At 38.8% G+C, this 14,881-nt stretch overlaps 1 protein-coding gene across 5 annotated transcripts in view; it reads right to left on the bottom strand.

The window, feature by feature from the left end:
• The window catches only part of LOC121885499 (transcription factor 4-like), a 333,572-nt gene extending 321,195 nt beyond the window's left edge, over positions 1–12,377 (bottom strand). For 2 of the 5 annotated variants that reach the window (XM_042395007.1, XM_042395003.1), the window contains exons 1-2: positions 12,109–12,377; positions 11,656–11,807 (exon numbers count right to left, since the gene is read on the bottom strand). The gene's annotated coding sequence lies outside the window, so the exon portion shown is untranslated. Of the gene's footprint in view, positions 1–2,705; positions 7,949–11,655; positions 11,808–12,108 lie in introns of those variants that run through there. The other 3 variants (XR_006092571.1, XM_042395006.1, XM_042395008.1) reach the window with 3 other exon arrangements.
• Positions 12,378–14,881: the final 2,504 nt, after the last annotated feature.

The following is a 14,881-nucleotide window of genomic DNA, read 5'->3' as shown; positions in this document are numbered from 1 at the left end:
CTTTGTTGAGAAACACCAATAAGAACATAACTAAATGTGAATACATTTTAATAATTTCAAGTTGTCATTGCTCTCAAAGGGATAATGTATTTATTTATCCCAAATTAGGTTCTAAATTTTGTGTGTGTGTGTCTTTAGTCAATAAATCAATTCAACAAACAGCCAATGTATGAACAATAAATCAGTGTATATACTCTGTTTCATTAAATCTGTCACTTTCATAAGGAGAGGTTACACACGAACAAAAAATAAAAATAAAATGTGTGATTTTTTTTTTTTGTGGGAATCAATAAGCATGTTTTCCATTAGCATGAGCAAGCCTTTTCCTGTTTTTCTGCACTTCTCCCTCTGTGTGTTTCTATAGTAACCTTGGCTAAAATCCAAACAGCCGGTAGGGCCCTCTGAAGGGCACTACACAGGCAAGATGAAAGATTTCCACCAAGCGACTGCAGCTTCCAGGCAACAGATAAATGTGATTTTTAAAGGAGGACATGGTTCCACTGAGCAGAGGAGCGACAGTGAATATCAGGGTGAGAGTGGCTTTTCCAACATCTTTATATTAACTAATAATAGCCTGGTTCTATGTTAGCCACGTTTACTTACATGCCCAACTGCCTCTAATCTGATCAAATCATACAGTCATAGAGACTGGCTGGCAGCAGCACAAAATGTAGCAGAGCTGTGATTGCTGCCAACTGTGGCTGTTGCAATGCTTTAGAGCAGTGGCTACTATGGCAGCGAAGGATGTCACTCTGTATGATGGACAACTGCACAAGACAATTTTGGCCCATGCCTGATCTGAACCACCCCAATTAATTCAAACCATTTTCCCCGTTCACTTCTATACTGCCTGAGTTTCCTTGGAGCAGCATCTAGTGGCCCTTAGAGGAACTGCAGCTTGCAGGATATCCATATAAGAATAAAGCATTATACACAAATAAACAACTATATGAAATTAGGGAGGCATGTCTACACCATACCATAATATCAGCATTAATCATAATCTAAGGTTTAGTAGCTAATATGTATTAATGATAATGAGTGTACCTGATGTGTAAAAGGAACCAAATCCAACCAATCCAAAACCATCTCAGGTACGGACTCAAAGAAAAGGGTGATAATATGTTTGCATGCAGATTTGTACGACTGAAAGTCGATTCCTCACCAGGATTCATTAACCCATATAAGTCCTTCCTAAGTGCCTGGTGGTTTACTTCATTCAGTTGTACCATTAAAACTTGTCATCAGATACGGAGCAACTGAAAAATGTGTGCAAGTCCTCAGAGGTGTTAGCAGCCTTTTTTTCTCTTTTCTTTTTTATTTTTTTTTTTTCATTTTAACCAGATTTGAAAATACTCACATTTCTCTGCTAAGACTTGAAGTTGCATTCATATAATGTTTTTTGTCAAGTAAACAAGACTAGGTCAAAACCTATTATATGGTTGGACCGTGTATGGCTAATGTGTGAAATTGTAATTAATTAGTTATTTGATGATATAAAAAGGGGGTGTGATGTCATGATTGACAGCTTTGAGAGCTGCTCTCAAACCTTCATCAGGCGGCGGGACAGCTGAGGGAGCGTGTCCTGTGTGCTGTCATCCTGCCGCCCAACTCTACTGCTCAGACTCTGGCTCCAAATGTTACACAAGCAAGATGGAAGCTCCCAGAAAGGAGATATTTTGGCTTCACTTTTGCATAGCGGCAGGAAGTGGAAACACGTCGTCCATATTTATATACAGTCAATGGCTCTCCCTCATGTCCGTATCTGTCTTCTTTTCTGCCTCTTTCCCGGTTGATGATCATGGAGGCTGCAGTGGAAATTGTAAATGAAAGTTTTGACAGCGTTTTAGGTGCAAATTCGGGAGGCTTATCTCCACCCAATTACTGCAATTACAGTCAAATCAAGCACACCTTCAGAGCAGCTGCCCGATGCTAAACTGATATAACAGCTACATGAGTCGCATGTTTTACCTGTAAGATTCTATTTTAATGCTGTTGTTCATCGATTGTGATGTGAAAACATCAGAGAAATAAAAAGTGTGCGTCCTGGTATTAGTTCAGTTAGAGAGTCTATCCCACTGGATGGCAAAAGAGGAGACACTGGTGTGTTGAACAGGAATTTAGCTGATTTTGCTGCATTTAACACCCCAGCTGAGAGCGTCAGAGCTCAGAGCAGGAAACACTGTCACACTGCCTCACACTGCTGTCCTCCACTTACATCTTCTTGCATTTTGAAAGAGCAACTGCCAGTGGGGAAACTCCAACACGGCCGGCCGACCAATGGTGAAACTTCATCATTCACTCAGGCACTCATTCACTCACTCACAGACAACCGCAGTTATAGGGCTGTATAGGGTATAGCGTATAGTTATAGGGTTATAATATTCTTTCTTGTAATGTGCTAGGTGTGAAAGAAATACTCTGCCAAATTACCATGAAGTTACAAATTGGTTGTGTTACATTAAGTGAAGGTGATGTTGGACAAGCTAACATTTATGTTATCTCTATAAAACCATGTCAAACAGGTTCTAATAGTATAATGCATACAGTACCAGTCAAAAGTTTGGACACACTTCTCATTCAAGGAAATGGGAATCTCTAATATGTTTCTAATTCATTTTTCCCCACACCTTGCTAATGTTAAAATGCTGGTGTTAACTTAAGATGAAGTAATATTTGCCCAATAATGCTTGAACATTTCACTCTTATGTGGCTTTTTGGAATTTTTATTTCACTTATAGCAGTACACTTAGAACAGTATTTTTACAGAGAAGTTACAGTGCTGTTGCCCTCTCATTCTGAGCCAAAGGGAAATAAATAAGCTATAAGAGTAGGCCTGTTTGCTTTATACTTTTGTGGCAGAAAAGAAAGTAACACACTTAACCCAGGGGATCCTACTCTTTTCCCCAGTGGCTCACAGACCTGGGGTCCCCCTATGCAAGGTCCATCTTTCAACCCACTTGGTTGGGTCTGTTCTTTTACTCTAAAAAGAAACTCAGAAAACACAATTATTGTCACTTAAAATAATTGTTATTTCCTCCATACTAAATAGGCTTAACATTTCAAGTAACCAGTCCTCTATAGAATAACAACATGCACTAACAAACCTTACAATTCATCAAAAGCATTCTCTTGGCCTCAACATTCAGCTGTGATGGTTGCCGTTTCCTAGAACCACCTCAAATAAAAACTATTACTGGCTGTTTAGCTATCATCATGTTATCTTATTTTTAATTATTTTTTTAAAAGTGAATTTAATGATGCATTTGTGGTAGCAGTTAGACTATTCATTTTAAAACTTCCAAACTCTCAAACTTAAAAATCCCAGGTAGCCAGACAAGTCAGGATGATTGTGGCTCAACACATTTTACTGTTTTCTGGCATTGGGAGACCCAATGTGAGCCAGCGCGGGGCCAGCTGCTGCCAGATTTGGCCTACTTTTGGAAGGTGGGGACTGGAGCTGAAACTCAGCAACAGTTGGCAGCACTATAGGACCAGCGTCTAGACCTGGAATCAGACCAGAATAGGGACAATTCCTGTGAGTCATTCATCATGAGTCTAGCAGTAGTCCAGCAGCCAGGCGTCTTTGATTTAGGCTGCTGTTCATGAAATCCAGCTGAACTGATTTTAAAGACCTAACAGAATTAATGCATCGTTCATGCAACTGTGCTTTATAATCACTAGGCAACAGAACCTCTTACAGGTCAGTGGGACATCAACAAACAGAATTTTTAGGTTTAACTATTACAAAAAAATCGGAAAAATCTTAATATACCAACACTGTCCAGAGATTGACATATGAGAAGAATATCCGTCAAGTGAGACTGAAATCCCTGTGACCCTCAGAAGTGCTTAGAAAAGAAATATGAGGCAGGGTGAGATTATATTCCCACACCCACTTCACTGTTTGCTCATTTCCCACAAACTCAGTTTGGCTGTTGGAGCAGCGACCATCGAAGGAGTTTAAAGCTCTGAACATCAGTGTTTCTGTTTGTTCCCTGAAAGATTCATAAGCGCCACATCCACATGAATCATTCACTAAGGAAATGATTGTCGTAAACATGAAGTGCCATCTCTGCCACTGTGTGCTGAAAAATTCATGCTTTTTAAGTCATAAATTATGACACGGCACTCTCTCCCTCTGCCAGGGGGGCTGCAACTTCCTCCTCGTCAACCTTCCTCTTCCTGACCGAGGTTTGCTGTGACACACACACGCAAAATTAAAGGAGCGAAGTGTTAGAACCATCAGAAACCAGAATGAGACATCAAGGAATTGTTTCCATTGGTGGAAAAAGTTGGAATATGGAAATAGAAACATTCTCCATCACCAAGAATGATGGAAAAACTGACTGACGGACTGGGTGGTCGTCAGAGGCAGGAGAAAGCTTCGGAACATGTCCCAGGTTTTGAGAGGCAACTTGTGAGCCGCCCAAGTTTACCTCTCCTGCTGGTCCATCGGCTGTCCTGAAAGCCCCTTGTATGCGACGTGCCCCACAGCTGCTGTTTCAAGTCATTCGACCTGGTCCCCCTGGTTCTCCCTTTGTAGCCGCTGATACAACCCGCCTAGTTGCTGTCAGACAGTAGCAACATCGGTTCAACAGAATCAGCGATTCACCTGGACAAGCTCAGCTGCCTCCCCCACCTCCTTTAACCATTGTCCTTGGAAGCTCTATTATGAGGAACGTCTCAGACCTCATGGAGCAACTTCCCCGTACACTACAACAACATCCCAAGTGCACCTGAATCGTACATACATACATATCGGGTCAAATAACACTCGGAAGCATCAGTCTGAGCTGTTGGATGATTTTAGACTCCTCATAACTGCACTTCTATTTTCCAGGAAGGAGATCCTTATGGTTGCAGCCACTTCACAAGACTTCTGGCTCAAGGTGGAATGCAAAACCACAGATTATTAGGTGGTCTGTATTTCATTGACAATTTTGATGTTTTCTGGAATCGTAGTGATTACTACAAACATGTTGGCCTTCATCCGAACTACACGGGGGTGCACATGCTCTCTACAATCATGAACTTTGCCCTCTTGGGTGACTGAGAAAAATACCCACCATGCCCCCACAAGGTAACTGCATCATTCACCTCCCACCCACCAAAACCCAAGTACAGAAAATTAATTTAAAAATACAAGCCAGTTATGTTATATGGACACAATAGATTGCTCTAAACCACTCAAGGGGCCTGGCTAGCTTCATAAATCATATTCTTTTGACTCTGCCAGTCAGTCAGATTGTCCTCTGGATGGGTTAATCCCAGTCAGGATCAGCAGCAGGCACATATTAAAATTATACAATCTGTGAACCATCATGGCCCTCTTGTAGGAAATCTTACTCATATTAAACCTGCGACATCTAAGTCTGTCACCAACACCTCTACATGTGCCTTAAAAATGGCATTGCTCAGTGTGAGCTCTTTAGTTAACAAAACCTTCCCTTTAATAACATCATATGTGCCAATAAACCTGACTGTATTCTGCTCACTGAGACCTGGCTTGACAGATAACAAAGAGGTGATTGAAACAGCACCCGCTAATTTTAAATTTTCACATTGCACAAGAAGCAATAGAAATGGCAGGGGGATTGCTGCTCTCTATACTGACTACTTAACCTGTAAAATTGTTCTTTGTGATTTCTCAACTTTTGAATGTCAAGCTATGGTTGTTAAATCTGTATTTCCAACCTTGCTACTTAAAGTGTGTCACCCCCCTAAGCTCAAAAAAGGTCTTCTAGATGAATTTGCCGAGCTGCTGTCAAAAAGTTCCATTGACTATGACTGCACTGTCATCTCTGGTGACTTCGATATTCATACTGACAATTCCACTGACTCAGACTCAAAATACTTTCTTAATGTGCTAGAAACATTTGAATTTTCACAGCATGTTACAGGGCCTAAACAAACAAGGACACACCTCAACCTTTTAATATGACCTTTGTACTTAGACATGACAATGTAGTCAGATTCATAAATAAACATTTGAGATAAGATGATGGACAACTTCAACTCTGTTGTAAGTCAGATCATGGACAGCGGTGTTCCCATCAGAACTAAAGAGACCACTGGAAAACCCAAAGTTCCTTGGAGAATTGGGGAAAAAGTGAGGATGCTAAAAAGATCCTGTTTAAGGGCTGAACATAAATGGCAAAAAAATACACTTAACTGCTATAACAAAGAAATGAAAATTTCAAGACAGCATCACATCTCACAAATGATAAATGACAATAAAAATAATACTTGCTTTTCGTTCTCCACAATTGATAAAATGATGAATCCCACCAGATATAATCAGAAATAATACCTTAATATTGTGCAAAGGCGAATCTAACCTATCTTTCCCCTCACAACAGCGTACCATCCTGGTTACTATGTTTAGTTTTTCACCCAGTAACTCCAGTGATCTTGACGAGGTGATCCATCAGTTTAAATCTTCTACCTGTTCTCTTCACCCTATTCCCCCAAAACTGTGTAAATGTGTCTTTCACTGCCTATCAGATGATTTTCTGCATATCATTAATGCCTCCCTACAGTCTGGTGTTTTCCCCACTTCTCTCAAGCATGCTGTTGTTACTCTATTACTGATAAAGAGTAATCTAGACCCATTCATGACTAGCAACTATAGACCAATCTCCAACCATCCTGTCATTAGTAAAATTCTTGAAAAGGTTGTCTATATACAGATGCACAGATGCCTAACCCTCCACAACCTGTATATGTTCCAGTCAGGTTTCAGAGTGAATCATAACACTGAAACAGATCTTGTCAAAGTAGTCAATGATCTTAAAATCAACAGCGATGCAAACAAACTTTCTATTCTAGTATTGTTAGACTTGAGAGCTGCTTCTGATACTGTTGATCATGACACTCTATTAATAAACTTGAAACCTGTGTTGGCTTATCTGAACCTGTTCTTCAATGGTTCAATGGTAAAGCTTGGCAACTTTACATCTGAAGAATTTTCTGCGGTCCACTTAGAAGAGGACATGATGATGCATCCAGTGGCTACTGGTGTTAACTCTCTTTTAGAACACAAATACACCACTAATCTCTGCAAGTGCTTCTCCATGGGCAAACTCTCAAAGGCCCACTAGGTTTCCTCGTTTCAGACACCTGACCTAGGTCCAAATTAGATACACTGGAATAGGTTTGAGGAGAGTCCTGTTCCATTTCCACGGGTCTTATGATACCTCAGTGAATCTGAGAGGATTCTATCAGCTCGCATCATGTGGTGCGTCATATCAACACAGTGTCAGATGGAGAGTGTGAACTGTGAAGTGCATGAAAGTTTTTAGCAAATCTCACTGGCATGAAAGGGGCAACATATCCAGTTCTTTTCAAAGAGTACTCCACCAGATCTAACACTGCCCTCCTATAATGTTGTCAGAATCAGGATGGACAGTTAAAAAACAAGGATCAAAATTGATGAAGCAAAAACAGACATCATCTTTTTTATTCCATGCATTCTTCTTCCTTGTCAAAACCTTGCATTACCCACAATGCAACTCAGCTCACTTCATTCAACTGTACAGATTTGAGTGTGTTATGCTAGTAGTGGCTAATGTAGCCTGGAGTTGTTAGCCTCCAGCACAGATGAGGAGCAGGCTACAGAGGTCTAGTAACTTCACTTCTTTTTTCATTTTCAAATTTGTTGTCTTCCGCCCCAAGTTGTGAGGCAGTTTATCAGATTTCACACAGCTCCCTCTGGAGACACAAAAGGCTTTATAGAACTTTTACACATATGCAGCAGCCCTCCCCAACACCTGGAAACACACACTAATGTGTATAATCAGTGGAGTTCCCCTTTAATACATCAATGGGTAGACTGCAACTTGATCCATTATCCTCAGGTGTATTCAGGTCTGACCTGACTGTCTTCAGGTCTCTTTCTTTTGAAATTGATTGATTCATGATGGGTCCAGAAAGGTTTTTGGTTCTTCTGGGAGGGGGGCAAGGGATAATAAAAATAAACAGAGGGAATTAAATCAAACTCATTCATGTTCAGGACAGTGAAACAGACAGAATTTTAGATTTACAGTTTAAATCTTTAAATTTAAAATTTCTCTCTCTCTCTCCCTCACTCACACACACTCTCTCTCTCTCTCTCTCATTACCATCATTATCATTGCAGGTCCTTAGTCTCAGTTTTTCATTTTAAAGTGTGTGTGTTCCTCTCCATCTCTTTCCAGCTCTCACTGCCAGGTCCTGATTTTTTTCTGGGGAGTGTGTGGTCCTATCTGTGCGAGCATGTTCCTGTCTTTGTGTGTGTTCCTCTCTCTCTCTCTCTCTCTCTCACCGTATATTCGGCCCTCACCTCGAGGCGAGTCGATCCTCTTACAGTAATACCATTGCCTAATCTCAGAGGCGTATCAGAGGGAGCTCAGAGCGCTCAGCACTAATAGGTTCACACAAATGGGATCTAGTCAAAACCCCCCAATCCTCCTGCCACTGTAAATATGGAGAGCATTATCTAAGTCCGCCTGGAGGCCTCTGATGTGGAACTGATGCAGATTTGACAGAGAGACTGAGAGATAGCAGCCAAAAAAAAAGATGATTTAACATGCTGTTAGCAGTGTTACAGCAGTAATTTTATTGGTTGTACGGATGAATCGAATAAAATTTCAACTTTTAAAATCCCCATGGAGTCTGATGTCATTACTGCAGGTTTGCTTTATGAAACAGAACACATTAAATGTTAATAAGAAACATTTTAGGGGGCTTTTAAGGTATAAAATTAAGTGAATTGTTATGTTTTGGGGTTGTTTTTTTAATTTCTACTTAATTTGCTACTTTCAAGGCCAATGAAATGTTTCTTATGCTCCTCTGTCTGCCTTTCTGCTATTTTTTTTCTAATTTTAGGCAATAAACTCTGCAGTGTGACTATAGAACATGAAATATTTCAAGCAAGACTTTGATAAAACCTTGAGTACCTCAGCTACTCTATCGCTACCACAGGGGTCATGATGGATGGAAAGATGAATTATCAGTCTGTATAAAAACAATCGTGATTCACACACTGTCTATATGATCTTTATTGGATGGATGAATCAATGTTTGTAATATAACAGCATAACAAAACTGATGGGGAATGAATTTATTTAAACTTAGAACCAACTGACTTGTAGATGAAAATCAGCATTTCGTGTTCATAAGAAGTGAAACTATCTGCCAGTTTTACTGCTGTTTAAAACATTTACTGATGTAAACAAACCTTTAACACCTTAAGAAACCTATAACGTAAAGACAGTTTATATTTATATTGCAATGTAGTTTTAGTCCCTGTATTCAAAGAGCTGTTGATCATTTTAGCAGGTTTTGAGCTGGAGTTTTGAATTTTATTAGTGGAGCTGCCCTTTTGATTAAATCCAGAGGCGGAGAAAGACAAGAATAACCTTTGGTCCAACAATAACACGAGGGAAAGAAGCAGCGCAATGGCTGGGTTTCTGGAAAAATGACAAGCGTTTTCTAATCTGGCGCCCCGATCAGCAGTAATCAGAGCAGAACATCATTTGTCTAACTGTTACTGTTAGAAAATAAGTTTTATGGTGTAACAACATTGTGGTTACGGTCTGGCACAAAAAATACTTGATTAGGTTTAGGGAAAGATCATGGTAAGGGTTCAAAAAAAAAAATGTTTGTATCAAAAAAGTCATGCAATAAAATATCTTGCATGATGGCTCAGAGCAAATTACTCATGTTTGTTCCTATACAGTGTAGACACGTGCACCATATGTTTTTAACGTGCGTCTAAACAGTGCTGCAAAACCGTAGGAGCGCTCGAAACGGTCTGAGGCAAAGGAGCGTTAGCCTCAGAACATCTCAAGTGCCCCTAGTTAACGAACAGAACATCAGCTATTCAACATCACAGCTCTCCGCTGAACTGTATATGTGACATAAAAAGGCAATTTGTTATTTTGGCCGGTGGTTTTTTCATCTACCAGTCCCCTTGGCAGGTGAGTCAAAAGTTAATTTCGGATACTGTGTGTGTATGTGATATGTGTGTATTTGCTGTATGTGTTTTGAGAAATGATAGTTGAAGAGTTCCACCTGTAATTAAATTTGAGAGTTGCACTAAAATTTGAGGATGAATATGTTACTAATTGAATTTAAACATGAATCTGTCATCAGTTTTTTTCATGATAATACCAGATTACTGATACATTTATCTTTGAAATGGTTGTGACAGTTGGGGCTTTAATATTTAGCATGTGAGGACTGACACATTGAGCATTTTGATGAGGACATCCGAGAATAATACGGTTCAATAGAGAAGCAGTGTAATCCATTTTGGTCACAGAGGCTAACTCGATGCATTACTGGATCAGCGCTCTGCAGCAGAGGTCGCTGCTGCTGTTGCTCAGAGAAAGTTACAGTCTTACTTAAAGGCTTACAACTTTAACCTTTTATTCAAATCTTAAATATGTTGCATCTGTTTCTCTTTCTCCACTTTCACATTTGCCCTCTCTCCAACACTTGTCTCCTCTCTCCTTATCCCTTCTTTCACTTTCTAGAAATATAAAATGCTGAAATTTAAAAGTTCTGACAGTGCACGAAGCAATATTCAAACTTGCGTAGTGTTAATTATAGCAGGGTTCAGTGGGAAAAAAGTGATGTCACAAACTTCCATGCACCACACAGTTTAGCAACATCTAAATAAGAATCTGGTGACTGTGGTGGTGTCATTTATTTATTTTTCAAGCACATTGTCACTCAAAATCAGAGCAAACACCCACACAATCCTGATGAGACAGTGTCAAAGTCTTAACAATCAATAACTAAAAGATATTTTGTTTTCCCCAAACTTAAACTTTGATTCGTCCTTAGTCATTAATATTTCATGTTATAAAGAAATGCTATTAGAGACCAGGTTATCAGGGTCTTTGTGGGCTAATAGTTAGTTTCTTTGACAGTTTACTATTTGAACATCCCGTTTCAGATAATGGCATTTGTTCATTTCCTGAACCCAAATTCATCTGTCTTCCTCATGACAGTGGCTCCAGTCAGTATGCATGCTAGCTTCAGCAAGAATGGTTTGTTTGTTTTAACTCCCTCGTAGCACGTGTTGGAGTGCATTACATTGAAAAGTGTTCCTAATTTGTCCATCCCATTAACATACATGACAAGAGTAAATTATTAGAAGCAATAATATACAGTACACCACTACCATCCACTACCACCTCAATAATAAACATAAAGTAAAATTATCACCTTTCTGAGAATGTTGCTATAGTGAAATAAGTTAAAAATAGTTAATCACCGGTATCTTAAGTCTAGGCCCTGTAAGGAGGATAATTAGCAAGACACAAATACTACTTTGTGAAAATAAGCAGAATACATTTATTCCAAAAAAAGATTACTGATAAATAATTTAAAAGTAATTTTGTTCAGTGCTTCTATTCAGATAACAAAACCCAAAAGAGAAATGTTAAATTGTCCACCCCTCTGTTTCTATTAATACCCGGGTAGTGTAACATTTTTAGTTCAAAACATTTTCTTTAGTCCATATTTATTTTTTCTTTGGATTCAAGTTTCATTTTTCTCCTTGAAATTTATCCATTTCAGTCAAGTCAATAAGTTTTTTTTTTAGTCAACTACATAGTTTTAGTTCAGTTAGGGGCAAACTACATTTTTGTTTATTAATCTTACCTGTAATCCAAGTGGAGAATCCGGCACGTCCAAATCCATGAAGCAGCTCCTCTGCTCCTCCACACGCAGCAGCAGCGGCCTTCGTTGAGCCTCCCGCTCGCTGAAAATCCTCAGTCGTCCTCTCTCAGAAATCGACCGTACAAGAAACCAACCTGCATTTCGTACAGTTTAAATTACAATAAATGTCAATTTTCTACAATATGCAGAAAGTTTGCAGTTATCTCACAGTCTTGTATCATCCGCATTACTCATTTAAAACCAGAACACGAAATAAGAATGCAACAAGACTTAACGTTTCTGAAGCAATAAAACTTCATATTCAAATCTCTTACACACAATAATTTTTACAGTGCTGAGGTTCTATTACACACTACATATTTCTCAGACTGTTTTTTCCCATCCACGGTCATGAACATGTTTGGTTTAAGCTAGCAAAGAAAAGAAAACACTCACCGGAGACATCGTCAATCATCACAATACATCAAATTCTGGTCCTCCGTAACCTTTTTGTGAACAGCAAACTACCGAAACACGGTACGTCCGTCCTGAACAACTTTAACATCAACTTTTAAGAAGCAAAACAACTTTTTTATCACTGGATGTTAGCTAGCTTGTATACCAGACGTGAATATCTCCTTTCCGGGAGCTGCCATCTTGCTTATGTGACGTCATTTGGAGCCAGAGTCTGCGCAGTAGAATCGGGAGGCGGGATGACGGCCCCGCGGAACACGCCCCCTTAGCCGTCCCGCTGCTTGACGGAGGTTTGAGAGCGGCTGTCACCGCTGTCAATTATGACGTCATACCCCGTGTCTATATCGTGAAATAACTAATTAAAAACAAACTTACAAGAAAATTGAGCACTTGAACATACATCAGCATGATAAGAACTACCTGAAATGACAGAAACCATCTTTGAGGAAAATTTATTTGATGTGTACTTTGATTTTTTAGTTTGTCTCATGTCCCATCCACTAACATGAAGGGAGCGGGACTTATGATATATACTGCAGCCAGCCACCAGGGGGCGATCGAGATGTTTTGACTTCACTTTTGGGGAGCTGTCATGACGTCCATCCTTATACACAATCTATGAGCTGAATATGGACCCTTTCTACAGGCGCCTAGCGCCCTCTAGGGGATATTTTGAAAACTGCAATATTAACCCTACAATTCAATTTGACTGTTTCCTGATAGATTAATGGGGGTTACATCAACAGAAACTGAAAATGTGTAAGCTTCGTAAAAATAGAATTTATAATAGATAATAATAATTTATTTAATTAGTTCTGCACTTTCATTCGTAATGAATCTCAAAGTGCTACAACATTAAAAACATACAACACACAACATAAAGAAAATAATAAGTTAAGATGAAAAAGGCTTCCTGAATAATAAGGTTTTAGGCCTTTTTTTTAAAGAGTCTAGGGTCTGTGCTGCCCTCAGATGGTTAGGAAGGCTGTTCCACAAGCCTGGTGCAAAGCTCTTGTATTGGATTGCATTAGATTGCACAGGTGTTCCTAATAAAGTACACAATCATTTAGTAAATGGTTTATAACACACTATAATGTAGTTATAAGCAGATGTTATATTGTTGCAGCTGTGTTTTCCTGTATTGTCATTATCTGTTTAAACTCCAGCCTCCACTTCAGGGCGCCTGCAGCAGAAGTTATAGTCATTGACAAATACAATAATAAAAACTTCTATCTTCTAACAACTACATTATGGTGCATTATAAACCATTAATTAACTGTTTGTACCCTGCTTATAAATGCTAAAAAGGGAGACTTACAGTATAATGTAAATACCTAATGTTACTGTCTACAGCAGACAAGACAAAATATTCAAGACCTTTGTAAATTAAATGTGAGACTTTTTAAAACCTTCTACCCTTTTTTTTTTTTAAAGAAAAATCATTTCAATGCTTTAAGACTTTTCGAGACGTGCAGATATCCTGACGTTCCGACACTGCTAATGTCAAAACATCCAACTGTAGCGACCTTGTTTTAACATTATTGTAGTAGTATTTTACATGTTGTGGATAAAACTACAGTCTTAAGTAAGACTATGCTGAGTTATAAATAAAAAACAACTTTGCTGCAAAACAAACAGACCTTTTTGATTATCCGCATCTTTCTTTTTCTTGCTTTCTGTTTAAAGTCGAATTGCACAAAGCAACACTGTCTCTCTTTTTTGTCTACATTTTTAGGGGGGCAGCTATCTTGATTGAAGAAAACTTACATACTTACAAACCTTTTCCACTAACAGTATACATTCAATAAAACATGTTCATAAAAAGCATAAATATGTCAATTATGGCGGTACAAAAGACAGTTTGATTCCTAAAAGATACAATAGATTTTGGGGCGACATTCACTGTCACTTGTTAAAAAAATGCCACCTACACTCGTCTTATTGTGTCTATCTTACACTCTGCTCTACAAAATCCACTCATTAATAATTCTATTTATGATTTGTTGTTGTATTATTTATTGTTGTCTTTTAATTATTTTCTCTCCTGCATACCTTTGATTATGGAAGTTTTATATGTTATAGTAAAAACTCCCAGAGCAGAAATGGACTGATTGGAGACTGTGCTGAAAGCTATGACTGTATATGATTCTATTTTGTATATATGTAAATAAGATAAATAAGCACAAATTAAAGATGCCAAAGCTAGTGCAGAATGAGGGAAATGTAAGGACATTACCTGAGTTACAGATTTGATTACAGAATTTAAAGTTATGAATAAAAGATATATACTGTATATTTAGAGTAATTAAGAATGGCTTTTCCCTGCTGCACATACTCTGAACACAAAAACAAAAATGTCAAATCTGGTTAAAAAAATTTAGATTCTTCATTGATGAAGAGAGGACTGTGTGATTACAAACCCATGAGGGGAACGTCCTCACCAACAGCCCTTAGAGTGCAGTCAGGTGGAGATACAGGAATACATGAGAAAATTTGAGCAATGAAACCTATTCAGATGTTTTGGTGTCATGCTCTGTTCCTGCAGTTGAACTCCACACTGATTTTCCTCTGGAGTCAAAAAACTGGTCAGAGCAGAGCAGAGCTGAAAGAGCCGACAGACGCAGTCCTGCAGTGACACCCAGAGCCTGCAAACAGTACTGACTTATTAAAATACACAGAATGCCTATGGTACTAGAAACTGTATTGTAATAGACTGTCAGTAAGGCCTGCATTCAGTGTTTGCAGTCAGATGAAG

Source organism: Thunnus maccoyii, chromosome 19 (genome assembly GCF_910596095.1).
Source record: "Thunnus maccoyii chromosome 19, fThuMac1.1, whole genome shotgun sequence".
Lineage (NCBI taxonomy): Eukaryota > Metazoa > Chordata > Actinopteri > Scombriformes > Scombridae > Thunnus > Thunnus maccoyii.
This window is presented reverse-complemented; position numbering and strand designations above follow the sequence as displayed.